The 20,726-nt window shown below is 42.9% G+C and overlaps 1 protein-coding gene across 3 annotated transcripts in view; it reads left to right on the top strand.

Moving 5' to 3' along the window:
• The window catches only part of LOC135234350 (protein kinase C and casein kinase substrate in neurons protein 1-like), a 54,841-nt gene that overhangs the window by 2,267 nt on the left and 31,848 nt on the right, over positions 1-20,726 (top strand). The window contains exons 1-2 of one of the 3 annotated variants that reach the window (XM_064298856.1): positions 1,109-1,245; positions 13,721-13,794. The gene's annotated coding sequence lies outside the window, so the exon portion shown is untranslated. Of the gene's footprint in view, positions 1-1,108; positions 1,246-2,570; positions 3,267-13,720; positions 13,795-20,726 lie in introns of those variants that run through there. The other 2 variants (XM_064298858.1, XM_064298857.1) reach the window with 2 other exon arrangements.

The following is a 20,726-nucleotide window of genomic DNA, read 5'->3' as shown; positions in this document are numbered from 1 at the left end:
AAATTGCACCTCTTGTTTAAATTCAGGTATGTTGTAGATGCTTATGCCCTGTGATAGATTGGCAGCCTGTCCAGGGTGTATTCCTGCCTCTCACCCAGTGCATGCTGGAATAGACAGCAATATAGACAGCAATATGGAAATATAAACGGCAATATAGATTTCCAGTATTTTGTAGAAGAGAGAAGAGCAGTTGCATCAGGTGAACCAATGGAAAGTGTACCACCAAGTTTCCCCTGGCAATATGGCTAACTCCAAGTGGTAACAGACTGAAGTATTTGTAACTTTTACATTTGAAGTCTGTCAGTTGAAGTCTTTTGTGAGACACTGCTGCATACTTTTACAAGGGATTATTTTATTGTTTCTGTCAGTTAAGTGAATAAATAATGCAATACTATATTTGATTCTCTTATAAGCTTTGTGACTGCAACTGATTTATTTTTGAATAGAAAAATGTACTTTTCAAGGCAAGTTATTCTTTTCACCTGAATTCTGCGTGTCTGTTCAAGCACTTGGGGTCTTTTAAAATAACAGCCTATACACACCTTTTTGTGATCTAGTCTTACATTTGTCTTCGGCTTGGCTTGCAGTGATGGCTACGTCAGTACTTTCATTGATCAAGGAGATCATATAGTCTATTAATATTATCATCGATATTAACAATGGTGAAGGAATGAATCTCGCCTCCCTCCACCCGCATTTGTTTTATGCAAATCTCTGATTTCATATTTAACGTGCCTATATTGTTTGATAAAATTACTTCTGAACCAGCAACGGTTAACTGAATCATGCACATTTGTCCTGTGACCGAATCGTGCCTCTGGACATGTGTCAAATAAATTCGCATTTCTGAATTTAAAATTAACACTGCAACGTCCGAATAAACTCCAGACATCAACCAAGTCCTGAACATCGCTATGTGTTGGACGTTATGTGGCCTCATCGATGACCGAGAAGATTGATAACCCAACACATCATTCAGCATTTACTACTACTACTGTTGTGCCGTTTTCCTACCTATTCGAAAGTGACTTCTATGGAGTTCGTCATCTTGAATATGTAACAGCAGTGTTCGGTAGGACAACCCCCATCTACCGAATGCTTAGATGCTCCGCAGCACCCTCTTGCTGCATCGTGATCTCGCCGATGCGGAGACGCTTGCCGAAGCAGGTCACCTTCTGTCATTGCAACAAAACGCAGAATTGTTTACAATTCATCATATTTCTGGATTACCGCATTTCGCACCGGGTAGGTCAACAGTGCAGAAATGATTTTTTTATGCGTTCTTGTTGGTAATTGTGCGATTTTGTATTTTAAAAAACACCAGTCACATAGCAAACAGTGTTATCTGTTGTTACAACAGCTCACCTGTTTATTTTCTTCTTTAATCTAAATTTGCGTAAAAGTTGTTCAATTCTTTATAATTTAGTCAAGTATTGATTATATTCGTAGCCTTAAATTATGTGAATTTTTATCATTCTTTAGCCTATACCGAAAATCTCGTTCTCTTGACTTCGTTAAGATGTTTGCGCGTTGCTTAAACGACTTGTCCAATTTCTGCTTAAGGCTTACACTCTGTCGAATGGTCCAGATAGGCTAGCTCCATATGTTTATTCACTTTATTGTGTCGACAAATATATTTGTGCACCTGTTAAATGGTGCACAAATATATTCTATGATCACTTAATTTAGCCTATTTTCGAGGTCACCCACTGTGATTCCAAATTAATTCGTTTGTATAGCCTAGGCTAGTTCTCAAATTTTAATAGGCTATGTAGAACATCAATACATGTTCATGGTTGATCAACTCTGGCTCAACTACTGGGTTGACCTTTGGGGTAAGGACTTTCGTTTAATGCCAGTGACGATATGTTAAGAAGCAATTCCGTAAATGACTTGAGAGAATATAGAGGATATAGAGGCAGCTCACAACAGCTAAACACAATGGTAAACTGTAGTCCAGTATGATCTCATTCTCGTCAGTACAGTGATTACGGCGCATCCCCTATGTAAATACTGTGGTTAAATCTGAGATAGCGACCTTTTATTGCGATTACAGCAGCCGCATCCTTGTCCATATAGTGAGACAAACATACACGGTTGGGTGAGGGGACACGGTTCTTGTAACTGGATTCATAGTCATCGGCGAATCAGAGATATATTACAGCCTCATTTCTTGCATAGCAGATAAATCCGAAATATCTTGGGAATTATTTCTATTGATATAGCGAATAGCATATTGATGACGTTTATTAGATTATGGAATAGCCGATGGTAATGTCGAAACATTGTAGGCTAGCCAACGGTATGGGAAACGTTGGCTATCATTAGAAAAACATTGCAGAGCACAGTTCTGGAATGGAAGTTTTTAAAGCAAACTCTCTAAAAGCTGCGAAGCGGCGTAACTATCACATTTTTAGTAACCGTAGTCCATATGTGTCGCGGGAAATAATTTACAAACATGTAGGCCTATAGGCCACCTTGCCACATAATTGTCATTAGGCTATTAGACTTATTTGACAACTGCAGAATGATACATCTGACTTGATTTATTTATTTGCAAGTTAGAGAAGGTGAAATAGTTTGTTAGCTATATAATTACTGTACCAAATCTCCAATGCAATGCTTAAAACCAAGCGCATTGCTTAATTCCTTTATTGCTGCAATTTCTTTAAGACAAATTAGCGTGAAGGGCTACATTAATTTGGAAAGACAGACATCGCACATGAGTTGGTTGCATCATATAGCCATACCATTTTCTGAGAAAATTATGTTTTGCTCAACCGCATACAGGCTCGTACTCGTATACAGGCTACACATGTGGCTCGTACTCCATACGACTGTGGAAAATCTACAAGCAGTAGGCTGCATCATTCGATTGATAATATAATGCAAGGTTCGTGTCGTTTTTTTCTTTTGGGCTTAAGGCTTAATTGGAGTGCTCTTACGAAATGGCCACGGTGTCAGCAGGGAGATTCCACTCTATTGTGCCTGTCTTGCCGTCTCTACGCTCGGGCCAACAGATGGCAAATATATCTGTGAGTACAGGGCGCGTGAAACCTGCCCGGGGTCCAGGAAGTTCAGTCGGGGCAATGTTTTTAAAAGCCATTTCTGAAGGTCCTTGTGAAGGCTGCTTTCGACTGACAACATCCTCGGACTCTACTCTCGCAGATCTAAAGAGATTGAGGGGAAAAGTTAATCATATTATGTAACCGGAGGACATCTGGAGGGAGAGGTAAAGCGATATTGAGGACACAAAGAACGACAGGGTGAGTTTCAGGGCTTACTTCTACATTTTAAAGGTAATTGGACCTATGCTGTCTAACTGCTGTTTGTGTGTTTTTATTTATTTATTTATTTATTTATTTATTTATTTATTTATTACTCAACTTCGTGCACAATTGTTCGTCTCACTCTGAGAAGGCGGTAAACTTCACTGATGCGCGAACGTTTTTCAGTACTTGCAGTTCAGAGCTATCCAGGGTCCTGAAGCGTTCTCGAGACTCGCATTCCTTTGTGGATTGTGTGTTGACAGCGAGAGGTTGATACACTGCTGCAGTAGAGGAACAGCTAGGGGGATAATCCAGTTGGAAGGCGAAGGAGAAAGGAAGCCACTGTCGCTCCGTGGCTCTGCGCAGCTTCACCGCAGACCGGATTATCTGCTCCTTCGAGCTCTTTTTGTTCTCAAAAGTGCATATAATAAGTTAAGTCTTCCAAAAGCAACTATTCAGTGTTGCAGAGTCTATAAGTGTGTCTGTGCACTTGATATTGTTAGAGTGAATGGGAGCCATTTCTAAAGTTAGGAGGTTTAGCCTTTTTTAGTCAATTCTGCCTGGAATGTAAAATACAAATTTTTACCCTCTAATCGTCCCTATCTGTAAAAGTCTGGTCTGCATTTGGACTGGCCTGTGTTCTGAATAATTCTGTATTCATCTAGCTCAAATAAAGCACCACTCTAAAATTATGCTGACTGGACTGGCATCTTCGGGTTAATTTTCCCAAGTCTAGCCTGAAAAATCCCTCTTATTGGTCATTTAATTGTTTCAGCATCTGTAGTGTTGGCACGCTGCTGGCAGTTACTCCATGCTCTAACACGAGTAGTGCCTCGGATCTAGAGCCTGAGTGGTCTGAAGAAAGAAAATATGGCTGTCCAGCACAACCACTATGTAGCAGTTCTTTCCCTCAGCACATGTCATGTCAACAAGCTGTCAGGAGTGAGGACCCGTAATGAGTGACAAAGTCAATTGGAGTAGCACTGCAAAACAGGACATCTTCTATTGGCCAGTATGCTGCCAGCGGTGCATGTTAGTGTCCTAAACCTGATAGTATACAATTACACATCATGCACTATTAGAGAGCCATTCTGAGTTATAGTTGTGGTCAGTTCAATTTCAGTTCAGTCACTTAAGGAAATTAATTGATATTCAATCAATTAACCAAAAGATCCACATAGAACATTTAGGCCCCTTTCAGTTTATTAATTGGATTTTAATGAATTTCCTGAGGTGTCTGCATTGAATACTATTGACCACAACCCCGGTATGTTCCTCTAATAGTAGAGCAAAGGTATCATGGTTGTCACTGAAGAGTCTAGATGTTGCTGATAGAGAATTGTTGTGAGAACATTACACAGTAGTTGAGGAGCTGTTTTTCTACTGAGCGGTTAAAAACACTTAACTTTCTTATGTATCATATTTTCCTGAAGCTTTATTTTCCTCTTGTACTCTCTGTGCCTCACCGGCTTTATTTGCTTTCTGGATTATGATTAGTTTAATAATGTGCTTCACTTGTCTTTGTCAGTTCAACACAGGCTGCACCGAGACTTCATGTGACGAGCGTTTACCTTCAAACTCTGATTGTTTTTGCTGCCATGGTAATTGCCTTAGGGGGGTGGAATTTGTTCTCACCCTTCAGCCTATGTCTACATTCAGAAAAAAATGTGGTGGGTGGAGATGTCAAGTGTAATTACAGAGGGGGAGAGTTACTAGATTGGAATGATTCATTCAGTGTTTTTAATCCACATCCTTTCTGACAGTCTCCTTTGTCTCACAATTAATGGTAAGACGCGTATCAACAATTAACTAACATGGCCACTTGGATGGTGAGTGTCAGCATGGATCCACGTGCAGTGATATTGTCTCTTGAAAGATGATCATATGCCTAAAAGTCCAGGAGCTATTTGGCCATTACATCAGTGAAAATGTTCTTGTTAAGCAGGGATGACCCCTTGGTCTTGTAAAATCTTTTGACTTTTTGTGTGTAGTGCTGTTGTTCTGAGCGAAGACCAGGCAGTAAATGGACTTTCTTTTCAAGTGCTGGCACCATTATGTTTCAACACCAGTTTTTCAAAACGTCCAACTTATGTGTGTCACATGCAACACTTCCTGGCCCTAAGGGATGATAAGAGGATTTCACTAATGGTTTAAAGGAACGTGGCTCTTTGTCCTTGTATGTGCACGGCCTAGATTTTGAAATGGCAGACCCTACGCTGGCGCTTGGGGTGCAAAACAGGAGGACAGCGATTGGAAGGGCCATGAGAGGGGAGGACAGACAGTTTTTCAGTGTGACTGACTGCAGTTGGACTCCAGTAAGGACAGAAGCACAAGCCTGGGAGAGTGGTTGTGTTGTTTTGTCACTCAGCAGTTGTTAAAGGCAGCAGCATGTGAATCAGGTTGTCATGTCACACGGCAGGAAGGTTATTTGAAGGCAGCCTGGCTGCAGTTACCCTTGAGCATTATTACATTGGGTGGTGTTCTCAGTAGGTGACCTTGTCTGAGGTCACATGCACACAAGACTCTTTCAATCTGCAAAAAGTACATTGGTACAATTATATGTCTGTGTAATAATCATTTTGTATAATGCCTTTCTCATACACAAGGTTGGTTCACAGAGTAAATAACAATGCACATACATGCATACATAGATATACATAAAAGAGAAAAACAAATCATATATATATATACATATATAAACATGAAATTCAACATTAATATGAGCAGCAGAGTAAAGAAAATGGTGGGGAGAGGGTGTAGTTTTAGGGAAGTAGTGTTGCATGAAAAGGTGTTTTTAATTTAGATCTGAATGAGGAAATGGAAGTTCACAGAATCACAGAGGTGTTGTGGGGGGGGGCATCCCAAAGTTTAGGGGCCATAGCGCTGAAGGTTCTGCTGCCTGTGGTGGAAGGTCTGGCCTTAGAAACCGCAGGCAGACCAGTGCCAGAAGACCGAAGGGTATGGGTGGGAGTGTAAGAGAGCTTTGAAGAGCTTTGAATGTGCTGGAGAGCAGATTGCAATGTATGTGTGATGTGATAGGGAGCCAGTGTAACTAACTGAGAATGGGAGTTATATATGAGTAGCCTTATCTGTGTGTGTGCATATCCTGGGAGCTGAGTTCTGGACATATCATAGACTGTGGAGAGTTTTGGGAAGCTGGTGAAATGGGCATTGCAGTAATCTAAATGGGAGGACATGATAAATTAAGGATCAGTTTTGGCACCAGTGAGATTGAAGGATAAATGTAGGTGAGTAGTGTTGTGGAGATGGATGATGGATAAAGTTAATGTGAGCTTCAAAGGAATCGAAGTGTAGAATCAAAAATGACTCCAGGGTTGAAGACTTGGGTTGGTCAGGTAATTGACATGTCCTCAATCACAAGACAGAAATCAGTAGTTTTAGTGGTTTGATTGCCTTCCCAGAGTGGAGCACAGGAGAGCTCCAGACAGTAAAATGTTCAGTGTTAAATCAACTCTTACAGAGCACATACTGTATGTTCCTACTCTGGTCCATACTGAACTCATATGGACTCTGTTAACATTAAACGTGAGGACAAACCAAATTATCCAACAGGCCCACTACTCCTCTGTGATGTGTACCATGTACACCGCACCATCCTTCACCGTAATTCCTCCCATTATGAACCCCTGAATCAGTTAAGTGTCAATAATTAAAGCACTGGAACTGCCATAGAGGCTAAGAGAGTGAATAACTGAGGCTAACAGAAGATAACCGAGCACTGATGTGTCAATGGGTCTGCAGTACAATTATGAATCAGATTGTATCCATGAAAGTGCACTGAGAGCTGGGGGAAAGGAAGAGGCCCTGGTTTGCATGAGGAGAAAAACAACCCGAGTCTCCAGCTTCCCTGTCTGCGTCAGCATGTGGGAAGGAGGATTAATCTGCAGGGAGCATTCGGCGCTCTCTCCAAGGAATCCTAGTCTGAGCACAAACAACACATCCTCTAGGCTCTGTGTGTGTGTGTGTGTGTTAGAGAGAGAGAGAGCCACAGAGAGACTTTATCATTTAATTAGCCAAACCGGATACACAAGCGACAATGAAAATGACCTTTCTTGCCCAACACTGAGACCACGTAAACTGCAAGAAAAGTTGGCCTAACACAAGGCCCTGTCTTTCAGTTTAGATAAATCAGCCATTGATTTCCCCGTAGCAATGTGCACCCGCAGAGACCCCAAGCAGGAACGCCGCTGTCACATCTGCTGCTCCCCATGCAAATCCAATACGCAAATCCATAAGAACACAACTGATATTTACATTGCTAATTTAGTTTATTACAGATCCCATGCTGGTCCCAGCAGATACAGCAGATTGTTACCATAGCGTTCCATAGTAGCTAGTCTGGGTCTGGAATGCAGAACTAGGCATGTGTGGTTCTGAGGACAGGATGCTGGGTGGAAGAGAGGCTGTTAGAGATTTCACAGGGTGAAGCTGTCAGTCCGACTGTCTTTTTTTTACAGCGAATTAGAATGGAGGCGGATGACATTTTTATGCAGAATGAAAGGGATGTGGTTTTGAAATGATTCATTCAAACAAGAGGAGGGCCCTTTCAAGAATTATTACCCACACGTTTACTTCAATTTATATGCAGTTTCACTGGCCTGGATTATTTAAAAATGAGAAATAAAATTGAAGTTGTTTGTATTTTCTTGAGGACATGAATAAAGGGTGTATATGGTTATTACGTAAGCATAATTCCTGAGCCTATTTTATTTCTGAGTTTTAGAACCATGGCATGTACCATGGTATGTTTGTACAGGTAAATGCATGCACAATTAACCCTTCCGTTGGCCTTCATCTTGTACAAGGCAGATTATGCAATTTACTGTACCTAACAGATCTTTGCTGCCAGTTCGCGTGAATGGTAAATGGACTGCATTTATATAGCGCTTTTATCCAAAGCACTTTACAATTGATGCCTCTCATTCACCAGAGAAGTTAGGGGTTAGGTGTCTTGCTCAGGGACACTTCGACACTCCCAGGGCGGGGATCAAACCGGCAACCCTCCGACTGCCAGACAACTGCTCTTACCTCCTGAGCTATGTCGCCCCTCCACGTGGGATCAGGCATAGATATCTGGAAAAAAATAAGTCCAGATTTATGTCATAAAACCTTTTTTTGAATAATAAAAAATCTAAATTGCAGTTCTCTCTCCCTCTTCAGTTAGAGCAACCAGTTCCCAGGTTGTAAGATTTCGTCCCATTTATCTACTAACTGACTGTAGTTTTTACTTAATATATGGCACTAAAACTCTAAGTTGCCATTGACTCCAAATGTTTTTTTAACTCTGTTTACAATTGAATCCAAGGTGTTTCAGTTTTTATTCAAACTGAAAGCAGTGAAGCCAATCGGTTATTGAACTTATATAGATTGACCTAAAACCACCTCTGTTATGATGGAAGCAAACTCCTTTGAGCTATTTCTTTTGCCTGAATGTCTGGTTACCCACCCCCTTCACCCAATTTCCCAGAGAAATTGTTGAGACCTGTTACAAGCATTTCCAAACCAGCCATGCAAGGACCATTTTCTGTGTGCTTGTTATATAAGCAAGCGCTTTGTAATTTATATTGAAATAGTTTATACTTAAAAAAAAATAATAATGACAGGCTCCATTCGAATACACATAAATTATAATTTATAAGTCTAATAGTAAGTCTGTTTAAACTATTGATCCTTTTTTAGAGAATGGTACTGGTGCCCTTTAAATCCATCTTCTGCGTGACCTTTGAAAACACTGTTGTTAATGAGTGCTCCTGCTGTGCCTTCTTTCTTCAGAACTCAAAGCTTTTTCAATTTATCACATCTGCACTATACAGCAACAAGGTTAAATATGTAATACTGGACTAAATTTCCAGTTCCCACTATTTATATTTTGAGATAACAGGCTTAATGTGTTGTCTTTGACATTTTTCCCCCTTTGATACAGTCCTGTTCAGTTCTTTCCCAGAATTCTCCACAAGGTTTCCTCACTATGGTTACTGTAAAGAGTCTTAATTGAGCGGAGAAAGATTGGTTTATTAAGACATGGTTTTACCTAATATAACAGCTTTCAGCAGGCAGCCAGATACTGTTACAGCCATTCTGCAACAGTTAGTCAGAGATAGCCGGAACTACACTTTAACAAAGTCTGTGGTGCTTCTCTAAGCAGAACTGTAACTGGATCAGGACTGTCCTGACTTTTTATGTTGGTCCTATAGAGTGGCCAAACAGGGAACTGAATTTGCGATTTGGGGTTTGAAGGTTTTAATCCCATGTGGGGCAATGGCATTGCATCGTTGAGTAAGGTACTTAATCTGAATTGCTTTGGTAAATAAGTGTAAATGCATTGTATGTAAAAATGTAACCTGTGTATGACACTGTGGATGAGAGCATTTGCTAAATGCCTAAATGTTAACCTTTGTTCCAATAAGCAAGACGATCCAACTGTTCCCTATCTAGTTAAAATGCAGATTGTCAACCTGTTAACTGAACAGCGTAGAGACGTGGCTCGTTTGTCAGGCTACCAAAGGGAAATATGGTACCTGTTCACAGCTGACTTGCTCCAAGGAGGAGCAATTACCGGTAATTGTTTTGTATTATGAGGCAGGAAACAGCTTTGCCTGACATGACAACAGCAGCCTTTTTGTGTTGTGTAAGGAGAGAGCATATAAACTGATGGGAGATGAGCGTCCTGGGCATGGCCTGTGTGGTACTACAGAAGCCAGGATTGGTAAACTGCCCAAGTGAAGGAGGAACTGTTAAAATATTTTTCCTCTTTTTTTGCAATGTGTCTGCTTGTGCGTGCATGTGTGTGTATGTATGTGTGTGTTTGTGTGTGTGTGTGTGTGTGCATGTGCGTGTGTGTGTGTGTGTGTGTGTGTAGGTGTGTGTGTGTGTGCGTGTGCGTGTGATGTGCGTGTGTGTGTGTGTGTGTGTGTGTGTGTGCGTGCATGCGTGTGCATGTGAGTGTGTGTGTGTGCATGTGTGTGTGAGTGTGTGTGTATGTGTCTATGGAGAAATGTGATGATGGAGGCTGACTGAAAGCTTGCTGCTGTGAAGGTGCCAATGAGGACTTGTGTTTATCACAATATGGCTGCAGGAGAAGGAGAGAGAGAGAGGATTTGGGGCCCCTGGGGCAGGGGGCAGACCCCAGGGGCCAGGGTGTGTGTCCGACATCATGTAAAGGTGTGACCAGGGCAAGCAACGAAGCTGTGTTGAGGGGACACAGTTGATGGATGGTCGCTATGGGGATGTAGGTGTGGGAGGGGTGCAGAGTTAACCCACATATGGAGCAAAGCTGAATGTCACCACAGGAAGCGTCAAAGAAAGGCTACAGCAGTCTGTCTGTGGCCTGATGGGAAAGCAAATGGCTTTGACTTTCTTTCTCCTTGTCTTTTTGTAAAGTATGACGTTTCTGTCTGTTTTATGTTTGTAAATGAAAAAGAATGATTTTATTTGAGAAAACATTTCAGCAATGTTTCCGTTGACCTGACACATTTTTTGTTTTTTTGTTTTAGTGAAAAGTAGGCTGAACATTTCTTTATCATTCTACGCATGAGTGAGGGACTTCGATTAAATGAAAGTTCAGTGAGAGAGACTGCACAATTCATTAATAACAACATTTGTATTATTGACATTAATTATTCTGTTCTCAATCAATTTTCTGCAAATTAATTTTTGTATTATTCATGCTCTCATTTTCCTAGTCATGAGATCAGACATACTTTGGTGGTGCACTGCATAAAATACATTAGATTTTTTGCTGCAGAAAAAAAGTGTTAATATCTGCCCACATATCTGCCCAAAGCTCAAAGTGTCAGCTGGTTTTTTTCTCAGTCATATAATTAAAGTTAGGCATTGAACATGCTGTCAGCTCTTCTGAAAGTAGCAGGTATATATCTGCTACTAATGGTCAGGTAACTGTCAAAACCATATCCATCATGACACCAGAGGAGGTGCTATTGAGCAATGAGGTAGGAAGTATTACATTACATTACATTACAGGCATTTGGCAGACGCTCTTATCCAGAGCGACGTACAACAAAGTGTATAAGTACCCAGCCAACTGAAACCCCTCTATCCCTGGATAGTGCAATGTCCAAGGATTCGTCGCCCAAGGGAACTTCCAACCGTACTTGGCATCGATACTAAAAATAACTTCAAGTATACCTTATGCTTAGTTCTGTATTAATAGTGTGTGGATGCCTGCGGAGTTTGTGCGTCAGTCTCTGTGTACAACTCTAATTTGTCCAATGTCGTCACATCCTGCAAGCACCGATTACCTCAGGGATTTGCAGGAGGGAGCAAATGGCACAAGGGGACAAACAGGAGCTCCCAAAATAACAGTTTTCTTTTTTATGGTGGCACAGAGGGCATGCTGGAGGGTATAGCGGTGGCTCGGGGGACACCCCCCCACCCCCCGCCGTTGCGTGCCGCTGGGTGAGCGTGCCTGGGTGCCTGACTGCGCTCGTCAGAGCCGAAACACAGCGAGGCGGCCCACTGCGCTCCTCAGAGCCGAAACACAGCGAGGCGGCCCACTGCGCTCCTCAGAGCCGAAACACAGCGAGGCGGCCCACTGCGCTCGTCAGAGCCGAAACACAGCGAGGCGGCCCACTGCGCTCCTCAGAGCCGAAACACAGCGAGGCGGCCCACTGCGCTCCTCAGAGCCGAAACACAGCGAGGCGGCCCACCAGCAGCTGCGGGCGTGGCACTCAGAGCCCTGCTTAATGACTGATTACGGAACCCAGCAATCAACACGGTCTTCATTCAGAGACTCTACTTTACGTCAGCGTGTGCGTTTGTCTGTGTGTGGCAGACCTGGGACAAGTACGTGTCTAAAATAGTCTTTAGAATAAAGACTCTTTAGAAGCTGAGGAAATTCGAAAATGTTCCTGCACATCCCAGAGAACTTTCAACCAAGAATCCTAATCACAGCAGCTGTTAAGTGCATGTTTTCAGTTGCCCTGACTGGTTAAGAGACAAACAACAGGCGCGATTGGGGTAGACCCGCTGGTGAAATTCTGCATGTGTATCAGCTATTCTGCGATTTTTTGGGGATTGTGTTATCTTGTAACATGGAAAGCTATTTTAAAGTTGTGGGTTTCAATGGAACAGCCTTGGGATGGTGGCGGTGACAGTTTCATCAGATTTTGGAGTGTATGTTTGCAATATATCTGTGTTTGGAGTTTCCACATGAATTAGAGCTTTTTAGGGTGTATAGCAGACGTTGGGAAACATAACGCGAGGCTTTGGGTGCAGACAAACACAAATGAATAATTTATTCTGCTGTGAAGACATTTCATGGGAAACATGCTAGCCGACAGGATGTCGTCATGGAGATTGTGCCCTGGATCTGAGGCGCTGTCACGCTGAATGTTTCACAGAGAGCGCGCCGCTCTGCTGGCGTTGAGATTTCCCACCCCGCCTGGCTGCGCGTCCGTAGCAGGCTGTGCGGACCGAAAAACCCCTCCCAGCAGCCACTGCGGTTTTCACAGCCCTGCGATCGCTCCCTCACGCGGCACCCTGTCAGCCTCAGACGGGCGACGCGTCTGCTTGCGTGTGCAGGTTAGCCAGCTGCCGGTCCTCAGAGGGGCTGCTGGTGTTCCCGTCAGGCGAAACGGAAACTGAGCGCATTCGCCCCTGATGGTGCTGTTTTCTAGGACGTGTCTTCCTCTGTGTCCCAGTGAAGACTAGATCGCTGTAGCGCAGCTTATACCAGATCCATTACATTACATTACATTCCAAGCATTTAGTAGATGCTCTTATCCAGAGTAACTTACTATACTGAAGCAATGCAGATTAGGTACCTTGCTCAAGGGTACAACAGCAGTGTCCTGCCCAGGAATCGAACCTGTGACCTTTAGGATACAAGACCAGTTCCTTACCAATTGTACTACACTGCCACCCTCCATGCACCTGTGGAGGCGCCCTCTCCTTTTTTAATTAGCTTTTTGCTCAGCACTATTGTTTACTTCCATTGTTTACTGACCTCCAGATTGCTGTGATCTTTAGTGTGTTACTCCTCTCATGCCCAGTGCATCTGTGCTGCTGTACCTGACATTAGATGTGGAAAGTTCAGGCAGTCAGAAAGTAAATGTCCTGCCATGTGTTTCTTCCACTCAGCCAGCTGATTTCCCTAATTGGTTCTACCTCCTGGCTGAAGAATTGTGCTTATTAGCAAATCCAGGTGATTGGAACTAAACACTGGGGAGGACTTTTACTTTTTGAACCTGGACTTTCCACCTCTGCCTCACATGGGGCCATGGTGCAGAGCCAAGGCGGCCTGTGCCGTGTTGTTAGGACTGTTCATTTGGGGGAAACACAGGAGAACAGTCCCAAATCAGCCCAGAACCCACCATCTGTTGAAGGGCCTGAAGTCCCCTCAGGCTTTTTCTCATGATCAGCACAGACTGATAATGTATGCTTCTCTCTCTCCGTCCGACTCTCTCCCCCAGGTAACCTCCGTTAGGTTTGGCGGAAGGCTGCCCTCGCTGGCGTTTATGGAAACGTGATTTTCCAGGTGGAGAAGGTAAGCCCCGGTGTTTCCTGCATCTTTTCCATGGCTTGAAAGGGAGGCTGGGATGTGTGGGGTTGGGCTGGGAATGCCTGAAGGCTTGGCATAGCCACACGGAAGATGGAAACTCTGTCAGCTCCACTGGTTCAGAGAGCCCCTTTCAGAACCAAGCAATCTGCCATATGAATCTTTAACCGGACAAGGGGCTCAGGGTTTGGGCTAATTGCTTGTCAACACACTTTACACATGTTTAATGAGGAGGTCTCCTCCTCCCGATACATGAGGAGACTGAAGGGGAGGCGGGGTTGGTTTAGGACTGCAAGATGTTTGCATACGCATGTCTGTTTGACATGCACACCTGTACTTGCTTTTGAGTAAAGAAGGTTTAGAGTGATGCTCTGCTCTGCTCACATTGACCTGTCTCTGATGGCAGGGCAGCACAGTACACTGATTCACTGTAGCTTACAGTGAGACAGGCTGATGCCAGTAGAATGGATGACATAGCCAAATTCACTCTACAGGCCAGCCAATCAGTGATAGCTAGCGTGGGACTTTTCATGTGATTGACTGAGTTCAACCAATAAAATTACTTTCTGCTCCTAAGCAACATACATTCCGTTGTTTAAATCAGTGAATACACCTGGTATTTCCGCCCATTAAATGGCAGGTGAAGCTGTACAGCAGTCAAGTGAAACGCAATGGCAGCTTTACCCTTGCCGTGACCCAGGCCTAGAAACATGACTGAACTCGCACTCCTTCCTGTCCTAACATAGTACAGCGTCTCAGCACTGCTGCATCCAAGGAATAATAATGTAGTGTGGAGCTGGTTCATTCTTAATCTTCTATAATGGAGTCTGTCAAAACAGAGCTTTGCTTCTCCTGGGTAACGAGTTCCCACCAGTTTTGATAAACAGGACAGTTGTTTGTATAGAAAGCGCTCTCCATGTGGGCACACAGTGTTACTCATCAGCCGTTTCCTCGTTTCCACACTCCCCTCTCCAGGGCGAGATAACGGCTTCAGCTGGCAAAGAAAACAGGAGGAATATACAAATATGGGAGACTTAATTCTGTGACCAACCTTCCACAAATGTTTCCTGCAAGAGACTTGTTTGCTATTTTGCCTGGGAAGGCCATTTCTGTTGAAGGTTGTCCAATTTTGATGATGTCATTCACTTCATACTGTCATGAATTGCATCTGATCAAAATAAAACCCAGGACAAAAACGTTCTGACAATTTTTTAAATATAATTTTATTGACATACTGTAATAAATACATGCCGCAGTGGAGATGCATTTTTCAGTATTTCACTGCTGGAAGTTTGCTTGAATTGTAGATGTGTTTTTACTGTGTTTTTCACACTTATAGCACAGAAAGACTTTTTTTAAGCACATAATCCTTTGGAGAAGGGATGGGTGAATGCACACTTCATACCTGTCGCTCTGACCTTTATTCAAAGAGGTGCTATAAAATGTAAGTTAATATTTATATACAGGAAGGAAAACTCTCCGCCTGCTTGTTAAACTGAGTCATCACCTTTCCTGTAAAATAGCCTGCAGGCAGAAGGGACGTGTATAAACGGACATTCAAAATGAGGTTTAAATAGGTCTTTAATGGGCAACGGGTCGGCTCATTTGTCAATTGTGCAGCTTCCCATGTATCCGTAGTTAAACATTTGGTGTTGTTCGCTCTGAGATGATTTTGTGCAATCAACGCTATATGTGTGTATGTACATCGTAGAATATACATACTGTATATCATTTTTAAAAAGAAACCGTAAGAGTACAAGGTCTTCTGTAATGTGGGTGGGGGCCTGAATCTTTGAGCATTGATGTGAGACACAAGGCAAAATTGTGTGGTTATTTATTGCTCTGCAGCATGGGAACATTTAGATCGATTGAGCAGTAACTCAAGGGGGGGGGGGGGGGGGGGTGCATGAATCGGGAGGAGGATGCTCTGCTAAAGTAAAGTAGAAACGACAAAAGGATTCAATGTCTTTTTAAAGAGTTGTTTTCACACTTAGCAATATAGGCTGGAGAAATCAGACAATGACATAACACATTCATGATAGTTGACACGAGAATTCCTGTATCCAAAACTGCTTATGACAAATAATATATCTGTACAGTCCACACCTCTTCATTCCTACTGTGCATAAATGTAAGTTGTCAAAAAACCCATTATAAATCATTACAAATGCTAACAGCAGCTGTTGAGTAGGTGTAATATGTCTACACTGTGGGCTATTTTATATTTTCCCTTCACAAACATTTTCTGTCACAGGTATAAGAGATGTATTATTTGCTTATCTAAGTCACTAACAGTGCTCACTCTGGAGAATAGCCTCACATCAAATCCAGCCCCACCGGATGGCACAGCGAGATGGCTGTTAAGCGGGAAAGTCTCTCCCTGTTTTAATTAATAATCACAGATCATTTTGGCAGCATCCTGAAGAAGCCTAGCGATGCTGTGTCACCAAGGTAAACAACCGGGAGAGAAAGTCGGCCCTTGCGGAGGCTTGTCTCCAGAGGATTAGGCCACGTGTAGTTCTGCCGGAGCCCTGTGATCGTGGTGATCAGCCGCGCTCCTCTGGCTGTGGATGTGTGCGGCCTTTGAAGCGGCTGCATCAGTATTCCGTGAGCGTCGGCCGGCTAAACGGCGAGGAGGCGGCGCCGGCGCTTTTTTAAAGGGGCCTCGCTCTGATTTACCTCCGCCCCTCTCCTGGATGTTTTGGGAGAAGCAGAGGGCCTTGTTCTTGAGGTGGGACTGGCTGCAACAGCCATGGTGGGTTTTATTTTCAGCTCTGTTAGCTGCGTCTGAAAGCTGCTTACTGTGGAATATCTGCTGACCCGCAGACGAGCCATTGTTTCGTTTAACCCGCTTGGGGAACCTGGGTGTCGCCTTTCTCCTGTCTGGGCTGGTCACTTAAAGAACTCCCTCCTCTTCATCGAACGCTGAGTTCCCTGGTGGCCCCGGAGCTGGAGGCTGTCACCACCATTTGCGCAGCTTGGAAAGCAGTTGACTCTGAATGAAGACTAGGTGTCGATAAAGTCAATAAGTTCAACACAAGCTGTATGGATCAAGTCATTCCATCCTGGAGGAAGTGTCCCACACCCTCCCCCCATATTCCGGTATCCAACAGATGGTTAGTTTATGCAGGTTTCTTATCAAGCTTCAACTCAGGTTTGTGTTGAAAAGCCATTACTTTTAGAACGTTTGTTTAGCTGAGATAATACGTGTTCTTAATGACGTTCCTGCCTGCCGGTCAATTAGTCAGTGGTTTGTCGGTTTTAGTGTCATTGCTTGAGATTTCCTTTCTAACGAGACCAAAAATGTAGACTTAACAGCTGTGAAAAGAGGCCTGTTCTTTGCGCATCTTTGCCAGCACAACCTGTTATCCTGCTATTTTATGAAGGTTTAAAGCAATTTTGGCTCCAGTGTTTCCCCAGTTGTACATCTCCACGTATTCATCAGGAAAAAGCCATTTTATCTCTATTGTTTCCTGGCACCCCATCTACCAGTAATGCAAGCCTGAAGAGCTCATCACGGTCGCTAATGTGCATTTGTAGCACTTTATAAATGGCAGAATTGTTTGCAGACGGGCCAAAGCTGAGGCGATCAAAGCAATAGTTGCACCTGCAACCATGGAACTCTTATGGGGAAAATACACAGTATGTACAAACAACAGCCATTCATATGGGGGATATTAATATAGAGTAGGTTGCTGTAGTTCATGGTATGTTCTTGCTGCAGAACAGTTAGTTGCATAACCAGGTGTATATTGTTGAGGTTAATGAAGCCATGCATGTACGCACCCATCTCAGCCCTTGAAGATGATGTCATAGGGAAGAGGGAGGAGCACGCTCAGTCACATAGGTACAAAGCCTCTTCTGCCCCAGAGCTCTAATGGGATAAGAGTGTCCAATACTGGCCAAGCTCAGGACAGCTAAGCCTCCAGCGTGTGGCAGGGTCAACACTCGGGCTGAGACAAAAGTAGCTGCTCATTAAAGTAATGACATCAGCGGTCCTAGTGGCAGGCACAGAGGAGGGGGAGGGGTATCTCCCAGGTGACATCAGAGGCCCGCCCTGTCGCTTCCATCTCAGGTTCGCTGGCTGACTTCCAGTCTCATCGTGGTTTCCATTCCAGAGGCTTTCACATGTTCAGGGTGCTTTGTGTTAGCTCTGTGAGACATTTTTTCAGTCACTACCTAATACATAGATTGTTGACTTGTTTATACTGTCTAGACTGTTTATATTTATTGTATTGTGTGTGATGACTGAATAAAAAATACTACTACTACTACATTTGTCACCAGAGATTCCATTCACAGATTTTATAAACATGCCAGCCACCCTCTCTGCTCTTTAGCTGTAGTAGCTTCCACTTGGCAACAGGAGTTTCCAGTGTTTTATTACAGTGCAGAGTCCTTGGCCATACCCCATTAATGTCAGAAAACATTGGAATGTTTTTGCTGGTAGAGACACAGACCATTCAACGTTAAACATATAGAACTGATGCCTGGTTATCTGAGTCTAGAGAATTTGTTCAAAGGACCTAACTTTGATTCATATGTAGACTTCAGGCTAAAGTGAACAGGACATACACCCATATTGGTTGTACACACTGTATATAATCACTAATATTATATACAGTGTGTACAGTGTGTGTGAGAGAGAGAGAGAGGAATGTCTATAGTCGGATTAGATATGGTGTTTAATACAGCAATAACTTGCCATGCGGACAAACCTCTAGTTGTGCAGTATATCACATAACTGTGTTTAACAGGGCTCTGTTTAATGAGGCCTACATACTGCCATCAGTGTAACCCACCCTGCCATACGTGCCCACCGCCCACATGCCCGAGGGAGTGTGGGAACGCCCCTCGCCCCCTCACACGCTGTCACTGTGGACTCGGTGGTCGGCGTGCTGTGGATTTCCATGTTCTGTTGCCTCCGATATCGAACGGTTACTCAGGAAGAAAAAAATGTTTAAAACATGGAGGCATAGGCTCTCAACAAATGGCTTTTTTTGGTCTGGTTTTTTTGCCAGGGGACTGAAAATGGCTCTTGGCTCATTATGCTGTATAATTAGTCTGAGCACTAAGAAATTATTATTTTATCTACGCAATTACATCACATCTCAGTCAACCAATATTACCTTCAACAGATCACCACCATGTCTCTTTCCAGATCTACATAAATCTTCTGTAGCACAGTTTTTGCATGAGGATGAATGAGCAAAATACTGACAAAACATTTTCCCCCAAAGCTTTTGTAGCGTCCTGTTTCACAGAAACCTGTTAATATTTTCAGAATCACGAGAATTATCAAGAGAAACTTGATAATTAAGAGATCAACTGGTGTCAGTAAAACTGCAATGAAGCTACCTGCCTTCCTCTTGTATCTAGTTTTACTTGCTTAGTTTTCACTGAAATGGAACTGCTAAATGCAACTTGTAGAAAAATGCATTTGTGAACTGCTCTGGAGAGTCACTGACTAATTGGGGGTTTTGACATAAAGACAAATACTGGGACCAAGCTTCCAGCCATTTTCCATTTTCACAAAGTTTATGTAGCGCTCACCATTCTCACATACGATTCTCTGTCAGCATTTTATGTCATCCCCGTCCGCCACCCCGCCAAGGGAAAAACCTCTGTAAATATTCTCAAATCAAGCATTATAAATAACGCTCCATATTCCTATGCTGTAGCTGCTGGATATTAGAATTTTAATTGCGTAGATATTATTCTCTATCCACTGTTAAAAAACAGGACTGATGTCAACATAATATGGAAGACAAATGAATGATTTTTTAGTTCTGGTTTATTATTTTCTTGGCATTTTATGTGGACTTGTGTCACAATTTTTTTTATATAGGGCCCTGAACCAGCAATTGTGGAATGTTGGCCCGCATTATCCTGGTCTGTCATATAAACATAACGACAGAGTTTAATGGCTTTCTTTTTATATATAATAGCATGATAGGATTAACATACCATAAATTCTTATCAAGATATGTTACATGGGTTGAATTATATTGTACTGTTAAATTCCACTTCTTGTTCTAAATGGACTTGCTCCTTTTCCTTTTGTCACCTGACTAGATTCCTAACTGGGCCTCATTCAGCTATGACCTGCTGTAGAATTTGTGTCATCACCAATCAGAATGTCTATCAGTGGGAGGGTCTTTGTGATAATGCTGACCGACCTTTAAAATGTGGACAAGGATCATATTGGCTAAGATAGACCGTGGTGTGTTGTAAAGATGGGGTGTTAACTGTTTGGCAATAAACATTATCACACCAGCTAGGATGGAATCCTACTGAATTTCAATTCAATTTTAAATGGTTCCACAGTTGTCAATGGTTCCAAAGTTTAGCCACATATAGTGAAATATGTGAACTTTTCGAGGATCCTTATTTTTTCATCACTCAGGTCATATAGTTAACTGTGAAGATTGCAGTTGCTGGTTTATCGCGGTGACATACCAAGTCAATTAGTCAATCTCATTGTACCTCCCATATTTGCTTTTCCGATATATTACTACACAGATCTTCAGAGAGGCCTGGAGATACACACTGGCATCCACAATAACAATGGAAATTTTAAAAAGTGCATTTCTTGCAGTATGTGTCTTACTGTAAGCAGAGCACTGGAAGATCTTGAAAGTGGAGCTTGCTGCTTATAAAAGCAACTCTTCATTCAGGTGTTGTAGTCTTTAAGACTTCCTCAGTATAAATACTTGCAATGGATGAACAGGAGGGAGTTCCATTCATACAGAATGGTAAGCTCATTATATAGCGCATCAAGCGTAATGATGCCTTCTGCAGGCAGTTGGTTAGTGTCTTGCTCAGGACATTGAATGCCGGGGTTTGAGCAACCCCACTGCCGCATTCGTCTACTCCTGAGCTATATCGAAAAGGTTTCATTTATTTTTTGGCAATTCATT

Source organism: Anguilla rostrata, chromosome 11, assembly GCF_018555375.3.
Source record: "Anguilla rostrata isolate EN2019 chromosome 11, ASM1855537v3, whole genome shotgun sequence".
Classification (NCBI taxonomy): Eukaryota; Metazoa; Chordata; class Actinopteri; order Anguilliformes; family Anguillidae; genus Anguilla; species Anguilla rostrata.
Note: the sequence above shows the minus strand (reverse complement) of the source record. Positions and strands in the feature narration are given on the sequence as shown.